At 44.0% G+C, this 12,935-nt stretch overlaps 1 protein-coding gene across 2 annotated transcripts in view; it reads left to right on the forward strand.

Moving 5' to 3' along the window:
- Positions 1–12,935, forward strand: part of LOC115114773 (tropomyosin alpha-1 chain-like) — a 29,272-nt gene that overhangs the window by 9,258 nt on the left and 7,079 nt on the right. The gene's annotated exons all lie outside the window — the stretch shown is intronic.

Below are 12,935 nucleotides of genomic sequence, written 5' to 3' on the forward strand. Positions count from 1 at the left end.
CACTACAGTTACAGACACCACTACAGACACAGTTACAGACACGGCTACAGTTACAGACACCGCTACAGTTACAGACACCACTACAGACACAGTTACAGACACGGCTACAGACACAGACACCGCTACAGTTACAGACACGGCTACAGTTACAGACACGGCTACAGTTACAGACACGGCTACAGTTACAGACACGGCTACAGTTACAGACACCACTACAGACACAGACACGGCTACAGTTACAGACACCGCTACAGTTACAGACACCACTACAGTTACAGACACCGCTACAGTTACAGACACCGCTACAGTTACAGACACTGCTACAGTTACAGACACGGCTACAGTGTGACGACCCTCCCACTCTGTCTGCCGTATTCTCTCTGTTATTTCCTTATTAGGATGCTGGTGGGCGGAGTTGGGAGGGTCGTCAGCTACATGGGAAACACCTGGGCCCGGTGTCTCCCAGGATAAATACACCACTTCCCCATTCATGGAGGAGACTCTCTCCATGCAGACACCCTCTGTAGATTGTGTTGTGGTTCTTGATGGCCGGCCGTTTGTTTGTTTGTTTGTTTGTTTGTTTGTTTGTTTGTTTGTTTGTTTGTTTGTTTGTTTGTTTGCTTTGGCACCTTTCATCACCCTGCATTATCACATTCACGCATGCAAAACACTCACTTACACTACTGATTACTGATTACACACACCATTGTATATTATATTTATTTGCTTTAGGTAATAAATATATATATCTTTCTACTCATTATCTCCACGTTGTCTCCCTTTGTTACGGGCTTTGAGCCGGTTCGTGACAAGTGGGGGCTCATCCGGGATATTTGAACTATTGGTTTGGGAGACCGTGGAGGTACGTGTTTGGTTTGCATATTTTGTTTGAGTTTGATAGGCCCAGTATTGGTTGCCTTTTGTTGTTTGGTTTGTGTGCTGTGTTGGAGAGACTATAATGGTTAGTTTCCAGGCCCTGCCTAGCCTGAACTCTTGTTCTACTTTCTGTTGGGACATCAGTCTGAGGTGAGTAATCTGCTGTGTACCTCGGTGGGAGATTTGGGTAGGGTAGTGAAACTTGCTACCCGGAGCTATAGCCTTTTTCCTCTGATAGGTTTAGCGACGTGTTTCAATTTTTGGAATATGTTGGGCATGGTTAATGTTTGTTATTTTTGTGTGGTGTCTGTGGACTGAGCAGTTGTCTCGGGGGCACATCCGTGGCTTGGTGGAATTTTTCCAGCATGCTGGGGAGTTCTATTTCCTTGCCAGCGGGCTACAGTGCGTAAATTCCCACCGCAAATCTGCACGAAGACTAGGGTTGAGTTATTGTAGGTTTTGGGGAAGCTCCGTATCCATCTCTCTTCTGTGGTACTCAGGGTGATTGTAATTCTCGGGTTGTGGTCTGGTGTGCTCAGCAGAAGGGAAGAGCCAGAATTTTTTTTTTTTTTTGTGTGATTATGGCGTCTTATGTAGATAAGTTCATTCGCTCTCCATCAGAGGAATTGTTAGATTTAGGTACTAAAGAACAGCTGTTGAAGGTCGCGGAACACTACAAGGTTGAGATTAGTGATAAACGTCTAAAGAATTCTATTAGGTTGATATTGAAGGCCAATCTGATGGAGAGTGGTATTCTAGAAGTTACCACTGGGCCAGCCTCTGCTGAGGATTTGTCGTCTCCCCATAACGTTACAATGGCCATTCCATCAGTTAGGCCTAGTAGCCTTCTTTTTGAACAGCAGAAAGAACTGCTTTTGTTACAGCTGGAGCATGATCGTGAGAAGCTAAAGCATGATCGTGAGAAGCTAGAGCATGATCGTGTAAAATATGAAAAGGAATTGGCATTTAAACAAGATATGGAGCGTGCTAAAATCAAGTTGCAACAAGAACGTATAGATTTGGTTAGGGAAGGAAAGATCTCAGGGGAGAGTTTGTTTTGGGAAGGTGACCCAGATTTACCTAGGGGTAGTTCCGCTTTTGGTCGTGCCCCAGAGACATTTGATATTGTTGGGAACTTACGGTTATTGCCTCGGTTTAATGAAAGGGACCCCGAGACATTCTTTTCGTTGTTTGAGCGGGTTGCTGACGCTAGGAGTTGGCCTGATTCTGACCGCACTTTAATGTTGCAGTGTGTGCTGACTGGTAAAGCGCAGGAAGCATATTCAGCTCTTAGTGTACACGATAGTGCCAGTTATGATAAAGTTAAAACAGCTGTGTTACAGATTTATGAATTGGTCCCTGAGGCTTACCGCCAACGATTTAGAACTTTAAAAAGGGATGATAACCAGACTCATGTTGAGTGTTGCGCGACAGTTGTCTTTACAGTTTAATCGCTGGTGTTCCGCCTCTGCAGTTGTGACTTTCAAGGGCTGTGTGATCTGATTATGTTAGAGCAATTTAAGGACACAATTCCTGATCGTATTGCCACGTATATTAATGAACAGAAAGTAAAGAATGTTGCTGAAGCTGCAGTTTTGGCAGACGAGTATGTGTTGACTCACAAAAGTGTCTTTGCAGAACCCCGTATTCGGAAAGAGTGGGGGCGTTCGGATAGATTTGGGCTTCGCTCACCGAGATACTTTGGTTCTCGGGCAGAGTTCTATTCAACTAGGGTTGAACCTGACTCCCATGGTAAAGCTGACTTTGGGCAGGAGTGTCACTACTGTCAAGGTTCAGGGCATTGGAAAAACGAATGTCCACTTCTCAGGTCAAAGGGTGCTTACGCTAAATCTAAGCCTACTGCATTAGCTGCACCTGTTCCACATCAGTTCATTCATAACTCATTTCCTCAGGCCCAGGAGAATGTGAAAGTCCATATTGATCCAGACTATTTACCTTTCATTACAGAAGGTTTTGTGTCTATGTTAGGAAGTAAAGACCTAGTGCCAGTGAAGATCCTGAGAGACACAGGTGCCTCTGAATCATTTGTGTTGGAGTCTGTGTTACCCTTTTCTGCTGAGACTGATTCGGGAATAGTGTTCTAATTAGGGGAATAGGTTTGAACACTCTGTCAGTTCCATTGCATAAACTGATGTTGGATTGTGGGCTGGTGAAGGGTGAAGTTGTTGTGGGTGTGCGTCCTTCGTTGCCTATTGAGGGTATCGATGTTATCCTTGGGAATAACTTGGCTGGTGAGCGTGTATGGCCTGTCGTGTCTCCATCTCTAGTGGTTTCCACTAAGCCGTCATTTGTTGGGATTCCTGATGAGAGTGTACAGAGTTTCCCAGAGGTGTTCTCTGCGTGTGCAGTGACACGTTCTATGAGCCGTGGCGAACTGGTCACTGCGCCGACTAATGATAATAATACAAAGTATGTCACTGTTTTCCCTGTTATCCCGTTATCTGTAACCCGCTCAGATCTAATCAATGCGCAACGGGATGACCCCACGTTGGAAGAGTTGCGTGATCAAATTGTGCCTATAGAACAGTTGGGAGATGTCGCCCATGGCTATTTTCTCCAAGAGGATGTCCTGATGAGAAAGTGGGTGTCTCATGATAGTGTTTTTCTGGGGAGGCAATTAGTCAGGTTGTTGTACCAGTTAAGCTTCGTAAGTTGGTGTTGGAAACTTCTCACAGCGACGTGGCTGGACATATGGGGGTGAGGAAAACCTACAATCGCATATTAAGACATTTCTTTTGGCCTAGATTAAAGAGGGATGTTTCTGATTTTATCAAAACTTGTCACACCTGTCAATTAACTGGTAAGCCTAATCAAGCTATTAAACCAGTACCATTGTTTCCTATTCCTGTACTCAGCCAACCTTTTGAGTATCTGATTATTGACTGTGTGGGTCCTCTGCCTCGTTCTAAAAAGGGTAGTAGTTACCTGTTCACTGTGATGTGTCAGACCACTAGGTTTCCTGCTGCCTATCCTCTCCGATCTATCACGACTAAATCGGTGTTAAAAGCTTTGACTCAGTTTCTCTCATTGTTTGGAATCCCTAAGGTCATTCAGAGTGATCAAGGATCTAATTTTACCTCTAATCTGTTTGGTCAGGTTCTTCAACAGCTCCATATTAAACACAATTTGTCTAGCGCCTATCACGCGCAAAGTCAAGGAGCACTGGAACGTTTCCATCAAACACTAAAGTCTTTGTTGAGAGCTTATTGTACTGAGATGGATAAGGATTGGGAGGAGGGGTTGCCTTGGTTACTGTTAGCTGCTAGGGAAGTTTCACAGGAGAGCACAGGTTTCAGTCCAAATGACCTTGTGTTTGGACATAGGGTGCGTGGACTTTTATCTGTTCTCCAGGATGACTGGAAGTCTCCCGAGCCTCCTCAGTCCCTGTTATCGTATGTGTGTGATTTCCGGCGACGGCTGTATGCCGCTTGTGAAATGGCTAAAGAGAAGTTATCATCTTCACAGGAGAGGATGAAGGGCATATTTGATCGCCGAACTGAGCCTCGTCACTTTAGTCCAGGTGACCAGGTTCTTGCTCTGCTGCCAATTGTTGGTTCTCCTTTTCAAGCCAAGTTTCAAGGTCCATATACAGTGGTGCGCCAGTGCACTGAGCAAAATGATCTAGTTGCCACTCCAGAACGGAGGAAAGCACACCAGCTGTGCCATGTAAATCTGTTAAAACCCTATTATGCACGTTCCTCTGAGACTGAACAGTGGGATTCTACAGAGGACGGTAAAACCTGTTCTTTTGGCTGATACCGTTGTTTCCTTGGGTTCTTGTCGTGCTAGATCTGTCATTGAGGAGGAAGATGTTCCTGGTCCTGACGATTGTATATTGCAGGGTAGATTGAAAAATTCAGAAACACTGGATATTTTAGACAGTCTTCTCACTCACCTACCTGTTGATGGGCGGAAAGAGATAGTTGGTCTGATTCAGAGATTTCCAGGTTTGTTTTCTGATACACCTACACGTACAAACTTAATAGAACATGATATTGACATTGGAGGTGCTGACCCCATTCGTCAACGCTTCTATAGAGTTTCTTCAGAGAAACTACGTTGTCTGGATGCTGAGGTCAAGTACATACTGGAGAGTAAGATAGCAGAGCCTTCTTTCTCCAGTTGGGCTTCTCCCTGTATCTTGGTCAGTAAACCGGATGGAACAAACCGTTTTTGTACGGACTACCATAAGGTAAACAGTGTCACAAAACCAGATTCATTTCCTCTTCCTCGGATGGAGGACTGTGTTGATCAAGTCGGTGCAGCTAAGTTTGTGAGCAAATTTGACCTGTTAAAAGGCTATTGGCAGGTGCCACTGACGAGTAGGGCACGTGAAATCTCTGCCTTTATTACACCCTTTGGTCTGTACTCGTATTCAGTTATGAGTTTCGGTCTGCGCAATGCACCTGCCACTTTTCAGCGACTTATGAACAGGGTTGTCGCCGGTCTGACCGGGTGCGCTGTTTATTTGGAACTTAGAGACTGGTATTTTGTTCCGGGGTCCTTGTTGGTCCCCGGTTTTATGGGGGGGATGTGACGACCCTCCCACTCTGTCTGCCGTATTCTCTCTGTTATTTCCTTATTAGGATGCTGGTGGGCGGAGTTGGGAGGGTCGTCAGCTACATGGGAAACACCTGGGCCCGGTGTCTCCCAGGATAAATACACCACTTCCCCATTCATGGAGGAGACTCTCTCCATGCAGACACCCTCTGTAGATTGTGTTGTGGTTCTTGATGGCCGTTTGTTTGTTTGTTTGTTTGCTTTGGCACCTTTCATCACCCTGCATTATCACATTCACGCATGCAAAACACTCACTTACACTACTGATTACTGATTACACACACCATTGTATATTATATTTATTTGCTTTAGGTAATAAATATATATCTTTCTACTCATTATCTCCACGTTGTCTCCCTTTGTTACGGGCTTTGAGCCGGTTCGTGACAACAGTTACAGACACGGCTACAGTTACAGACACGGCTACAGACACGGACACAGTTACAGACACGACTACAGTTACAGACACCGCTACAGTTACAGACACCGCTACAGTTACAGACACCGCTACAGTTACAGACATGGCTACAGTTACAGACATGGCTACAGTTACAGACACCGCTACAGTTACAGACACCGCTACAGACACAGTTACAGACACAGACACAGTTACAGACACGGCTACAGACACAGACACCGCTACAGTTACAGACACCACTACAGTTACAGACACCACTACAGACACAGTTACAGACACAGACACAGTTACAGACACGGCTACAGACACAGACACAGACACAGTTACAGACACGGCTACAGACACAGACACAGACACAGTTACAGACACGGCTACAGACACAGACACCGCTACAGTTACAGACACCACTACAGTTACAGACACCACTACAGTTACAGACACCACTACAGACACAGTTACAGACACGGCTACAGTTACAGACACCGCTACAGTTACAGACACCACTACAGACACAGTTACAGACACAGACACAGTTACAGACACGGCTACAGACACAGACACCGCTACAGTTACAGACACGGCTACAGTTACAGACACGGCTACAGTTACAGACACGGCTACAGTTACAGACACCGCTACAGTTACAGACACCACTACAGTTACAGACACCACTACAGACACAGTTACAGACACAGACACAGTTACAGACACTGCTACAGACACAGACACCGCTACAGTTACAGACACGGCTACAGTTACAGACACGGCTACAGTTACAGACACCGCTACAGTTACAGACATGGCTACAGTTACAGACACCGCTACAGACACAGACACGGCTACAGTTACAGACACCACTACAGACACAGACACGGCTACAGTTACAGACACCACTACAGTTACAGACACCACTACAGTTACAGACACCGCTACAGTTACAGACACCGCTACAGTTACAGACACGGCTACAGTTACAGACACGGCTACAGTTACGGACACGGCTACAGACACGGACACAGTTACAGACACGGCTACAGTTACAGACACCGCTACAGTTACAGACACCGCTACAGTTACAGACACCACTACAGTTACAGACATGGCTACAGTTACAGACACCGCTACAGTTACAGACACCGCTACAGTTACAGACACTGCTACAGTTACAGACACGGCTACAGTTACAGACACCGCTACAGTTACAGACACGGCTACAGACACAGACACGGCTACAGTTACAGACACAGCTACATTTACAGGCACAGCCACGGACACAGTTACATGCATAGCTACAGACACAATGACAGGCGCAGCAACAGACACAGACGCGTTTACAGACCCGGCTACAGACACAGATAGAGACACAGATACCGACACAATAACAGAGACACAGCTACAGACACAGTTACAGACACATATACAGACACAGTTACAGACACAGATACTGACACAATAACAGATACACAGCTATAGACACCGCTACAGACACAGATACCGACACAATAACAGACACCGCTACAGACACAGTTACAGACACAGATACCGACACAATAACAGACACCGCTACAGACACAGTTACAGACACAATAACAGATACACAGTTACAGACACAGATACAGACACGGTCACAGACACAGTCAACATGTTGTGATTCTGGATGGACAGATTGCTAGTAAGAATGACAAGAAACTGCCATATGAGAAATAGTAAGTGGCTTGTTTCAGGTCGTTTCACCTTGTTTTTGATACCATGTTTTATTTTGAGGTGTTTTGACTGAAAATGTCAATGTTAATATCGCCCCTCAGGGGTGCATGCTTAGTCCCCTCCTGTACTCCCTGTTCACCCATGACTGCATGGCCAAGAACGACTCCAACACCATCATTAAGTTTGCCGACGACGCCACAGTGGTAGGCCTGATCACCGACAACGATGAGCCTATAGGGAGGAAGTCAGAGACCTGGCGGTGTCGTGCTAGGATGACAACCTCTCCGTTAACCTGATCAAGACAAAGGAACTGAATGTGGACTACAGGAAAAGGAGGGCCAAGCACACCCCTATTCTCATCGTGGAGCAGGTTGAGAGCTTCAAGTTCCTTGGTGTCCACATCACAATAAACTATCATGGTCCAAACACACCAAGACAGTCGTGAAGAGGGCACAACAATGCCTTATCCCCCTCAGGAGACTGAAAAGATTTGTCATGGGTCCCCAGATCCTCAAAAAGTTATACAGCTGCACCATCGAGAGCATGGTTGCATCACCGCCTGGTATGGTAACTGCTCGGCATCTGACCGCAAGGCCCTACAGAGGGTAGTGGGGCCAAGCTTCCTGCCCTTCCAGGACCTTTATACAAGGCGGTGTCAGAGGAAGGCCCTAAAAATGATCAAAGACTCCAGTCACCCTAGCCATAGACTGTTCTCAAGTCTAGGTCCAAAAGGCTCCTTAACAGCTTCTTGCGCGAATCCACTGCTGAACAATTAATCAAATGGCTACCTGGAATATTTGCAATGACCCTCCATTTTTTTACACTGCTGCTACTCACTGTTTATTATCTATGCATGGTCACTTTACCTCTACCTACATGTACAAATTACCTCAATTACCTCGACTAACCTGTACCGCCGCACATTGACTCAGTACCGTCACCTCCTGTATATAACCTTGCTATTGTTATTTTATTGTGTTACTTTCTTTTTACTTTAATTTATTTAGTAAATATTTTCTTAACTCTTATTTTTCTTACGACTGCATTGTTGGTTTAAGGGCTTGTAAAAGTCAGCATTTCACAGTAAGTTTACCTGTTGTATTCAGCATTTCACAGTAAGTTTACCTGTTGTATTCAGCATTTCACAGTAAGTTTACCTGTTGTATTCAGCATTTCACGGTAAGGTCTACGCCTGTTGTATTCAGCGCATTGATTTGATTTGAATGATTAGAATGATTGATCTTCTTCCTGTGTTCATATTCAACCTTAAATCAGCGTCATCCAACCCCAGAGGGGAAGGAGAAAGAAAGACAGGAAACACTAGCCTGTGGAATGTGTTGCTGACCAACGACTGCAGGTTATTTCAGCCAATAAATCAGTTAACATTCCAAACCATTTCTTTGTCCAGTATACATGTTATAAGATTGTTTTTACAGACATGAAACCATATTTAGAGGCAAGTTTACTTTGCCCATCACACCTACTTTATTATGCACTGATATGAATCTATCTCTCTCACACACACACACACACACACACAGGGCCTCAGGGTTCTATTTTTATAGAAATGAGTGGCTACACTGACAATTAAGCAACACACAGATTGTACAATATTATGAGGCAATGTAGATACAGTATTAATATCATGAACTACAGTAGGCTACTAAATAATGTTTTCAGTGGCACACTGACTCGCCTAATGATGAAGATGAAGACATAGGCTAATCACAGTGATGACCGATGAGCTCGTCTCAAGATGAAGACATAGGCTAATCACAGTGATGACCGATGAGCTCGTCTTAAGATGAAGATGAAGACATAGGCTAATCACAGTGATGACCGATGAGCTCGTCTCAAGATGAAGATGAAGACATAGGCTAATCACAGTGATGACCGATGAGCTCGTCTCAAGATGAAGATGAAGACATAGGCTAATCACAGTGATGACCGATGAGCTCGTCTCAAGATGAAGATGAAGACATAGGCTAATCACAGTGATGACCGATGAGCTCTGCCTCAAGATGAAGATGAAGACATAGGCTAATCACAGTGATGACCGATGAGCTCGTCTCAAGATGAAGATGAAGGCATAGGCTAATCACAGTGATGACCGATGAGCTCGTCTCAAGATGAAGTTGAAGACATAGGCTAATCACAGTGATGACCGATGAGCTCGTCTCAAGATGAAGACATAGGCTAATCACAGTGATGACCGATGAGCTCGTCTCAAGATGAAGATGAAGACATAGGCTAATCACAGTGATGACCGATGAGCTCGTCTCAAGATGAAGATGAAGACATAGGCTAATCACAGTGATGACCGATGAGCTCGTCTCAAGATGAAGATGAAGACATAGGCTAATCACAGTGATGACCGATGAGCTCGTCTCAAGATGAAAATGAAGACATAGGCTAATCACAGTGATGACCGATGAGCTCGTCTCAAGATGAAGACATAGGCTAATCACAGTGATGACCGATGAGCTCGTCTCAAGATGAAGATGAAGACATAGGCTAATCACAGTGATGACCGATGAGCTCGTCTCAAGATGAAGATGAAGACATAGGCTAATCACAGTGATGACCGATGAGCTCGTCTCAAGATGAAGATGAAGACATAGGCTAATCACAGTGATGACCGATGAGCTCGTCTCAAGATGAAGATGAAGGCATAGGCTAATCACAGTGATGACCGATGAGCTCGTCTCAAGATGAAGATGAAGGCATAGGCTAATCACAGTGATGAACGATGAGCTCGTCTCAAGATGAAGATGAAGACATAGGCTAATCACAGTGATGACCGATGAGCTCGTCTCAAGATGAAGATGAAGACATAGGCTAATCACAGTGATGACCGATGAGCTCGTCTCAAGATGAAGATGAAGACATAGGCTAATCACAGTGATGACCGATGAGCTCGTCTCAAGATGAAGATGAAGACATAGGCTAATCACAGTGATGACCGATGAGCTCGCCTCAAGATGAAGATGAAGACATAGGCTAATCACAGTGATGACCGATGAGCCTGCCTCAAGATGAAAATGAAGACATAGGCTAATCACAGTGATGACCGATGAGCCTCTCAAGATGAAGACATAGGCTAATCACAGTGATGACCGATGAGCTCGTCTCAAGATGAAGATGAAGACATAGGCTAATCACAGTGATGACCGATGAGCTCGTCTCAAGATGAAGATGAAGACATAGGCTAATCACAGTGATGACCGATGAGCTCGTCTCAAGATGAAGATGAAGACATAGGCTAATCACAGTGATGACCGATGAGCTCGTCTCAAGATGAAGATGAAGACATAGGCTAATCACAGTGATGACCGATGAGCTCGTCTCAAGATGAAGATGAAGGCATAGGCTAATCACAGTGATGACCGATGAGCTCGTCTCAAGATGAAGATGAAGGCATAGGCTAATCACAGTGATGACCGATGAGCTCGTCTCAAGATGAAGATGAAGACATAGGCTAATCACAGTGATGACCGATGAGCTCGTCTCAAGATGAAGATGAAGACATAGGCTAATCACAGTGATGACCGATGAGCTCGTCTCAAGATGAAGATGAAGACATAGGCTAATCACAGTGATGACCGATGAGCTCGTCTCAAGATGAAGATGAAGGCATAGGCTAATCACAGTGATGACCGATGAGCTCGTCTCAAGATGAAGATGAAGACATAGGCTAATCACAGTGATGACCGATGAGCTCTGCCTCAAGATGAAGATGAAGACATAGGCTAATCACAGTGATGACCGATGAGCTCGTCTCAAGATGAAGATGAAGACATAGGCTAATCACAGTGATGACCGATGAGCTCGTCTCAAGATGAAAATGAAGACATAGGCTAATCACAGTGATGACCGATGAGCTCGTCTCAAGATGAAGACATAGGCTAATCACAGTGATGACCGATGAGCTCGTCTCAAGATGAAGATGAAGACATAGGCTAATCACAGTGATGACCGATGAGCTCGTCTCAAGATGAAGATGAAGACATAGGCTAATCACAGTGATGACCGATGAGCTCGTCTCAAGATGAAGATGAAGACATAGGCTAATCACAGTGATGACCGATGAGCTCGTCTCAAGATGAAGATGAAGACATAGGCTAATCACAGTGATGACCGATGAGCTCGTCTCAAGATGACGGCGCTGCTGTTAGCGACAAATTGGGTGTGAAAATTGTATTTTGAAATCTGTAAAAATGCAAACCAACAGCCTTAACCAACCATAGAAATATAATCCATAGATGGCAGTTCCCAATCAAGTCAGGACTGGCATTCATTACTAGTGTACCGATGAGTATTAACATTCATATTGCCAGGGTAAGAGGTTACAAGACCCATCTATGGATTATATATCTATGGCCACAATGCAACAAGCTGTAGCCTATACGGTATTTGGTGCAGATGCTGCCCAAACTGCAGCCTTCCAAACTGTATGAATACCAGTAATTGCCAAAATAAAGGAAACACTTGAGTAAACAAGGAATACAAAGTATATGTCATGATGTGGGGTGCGTTTTCCTGGCATGGTTTAGGTCCACTTGTAGAATCTATGCCAAGGAGCATTGAAGCTGTCCTGCCAGCTCGTGGTGGCCCAGCACCCTTTTAAGACATTTTATGTTGGTGTTTCCTTTATTTTGGTAGATACTTGTATGTGCTTGTGATAAAACGTCCAAAGTCACAATCCAGTCACATTGATTTATTATGTATTTATTTTGATTTTTTATTAATCAGTTACCCAATATATTATTTATTGTGTTTTTGTATTTTATTTTATTAATCAGTTACTCAATATAATATTTATTATGTATTTAAACAAATGTATTAATCAGTTACCCAATATATGATTTATTATGTATTTAAACAAATGTATTAATCAGTTACCCAATATAATATTTATTATGTATTTAAACAAATGTATTAATCAGTTACCCAATATATGATTTATTATGTATTTAAACAAATGTATTAATCAGTTACCCAATATAATATTTATTATGCAGTTGTTTATTATTTTATGTTTTTAATCAGTTATTTAATATATTTCCTTCATCATTTTTGTTTTCTTCTTCTCTTTTTTTTTGCTGCCTCTTGGGCCCCCCAAGGGCCTGGGGCCCAGGGGCTTCAGCCCGGTAAGCCCCTGCCTTAACCCAGCCCTGCACACACACACTCTCTCTCTCTCTCTCTAGCATACTCAATTCAATGGCTTTATTGGCATGGGAAACATGTGTTAGCATTGCCAAAGCAAGTGAAGTAGATAATAAACATAAGTGAAATAAACAATAAAAATGAACAGTAAACATTACACTCACAGAAGTTCTAAAGAAGTTCATAGTCT

Source organism: Oncorhynchus nerka, linkage group LG9b, assembly GCF_034236695.1.
Source record: "Oncorhynchus nerka isolate Pitt River linkage group LG9b, Oner_Uvic_2.0, whole genome shotgun sequence".
In the NCBI taxonomy this organism is placed as follows: Eukaryota; Metazoa; Chordata; class Actinopteri; order Salmoniformes; family Salmonidae; genus Oncorhynchus; species Oncorhynchus nerka.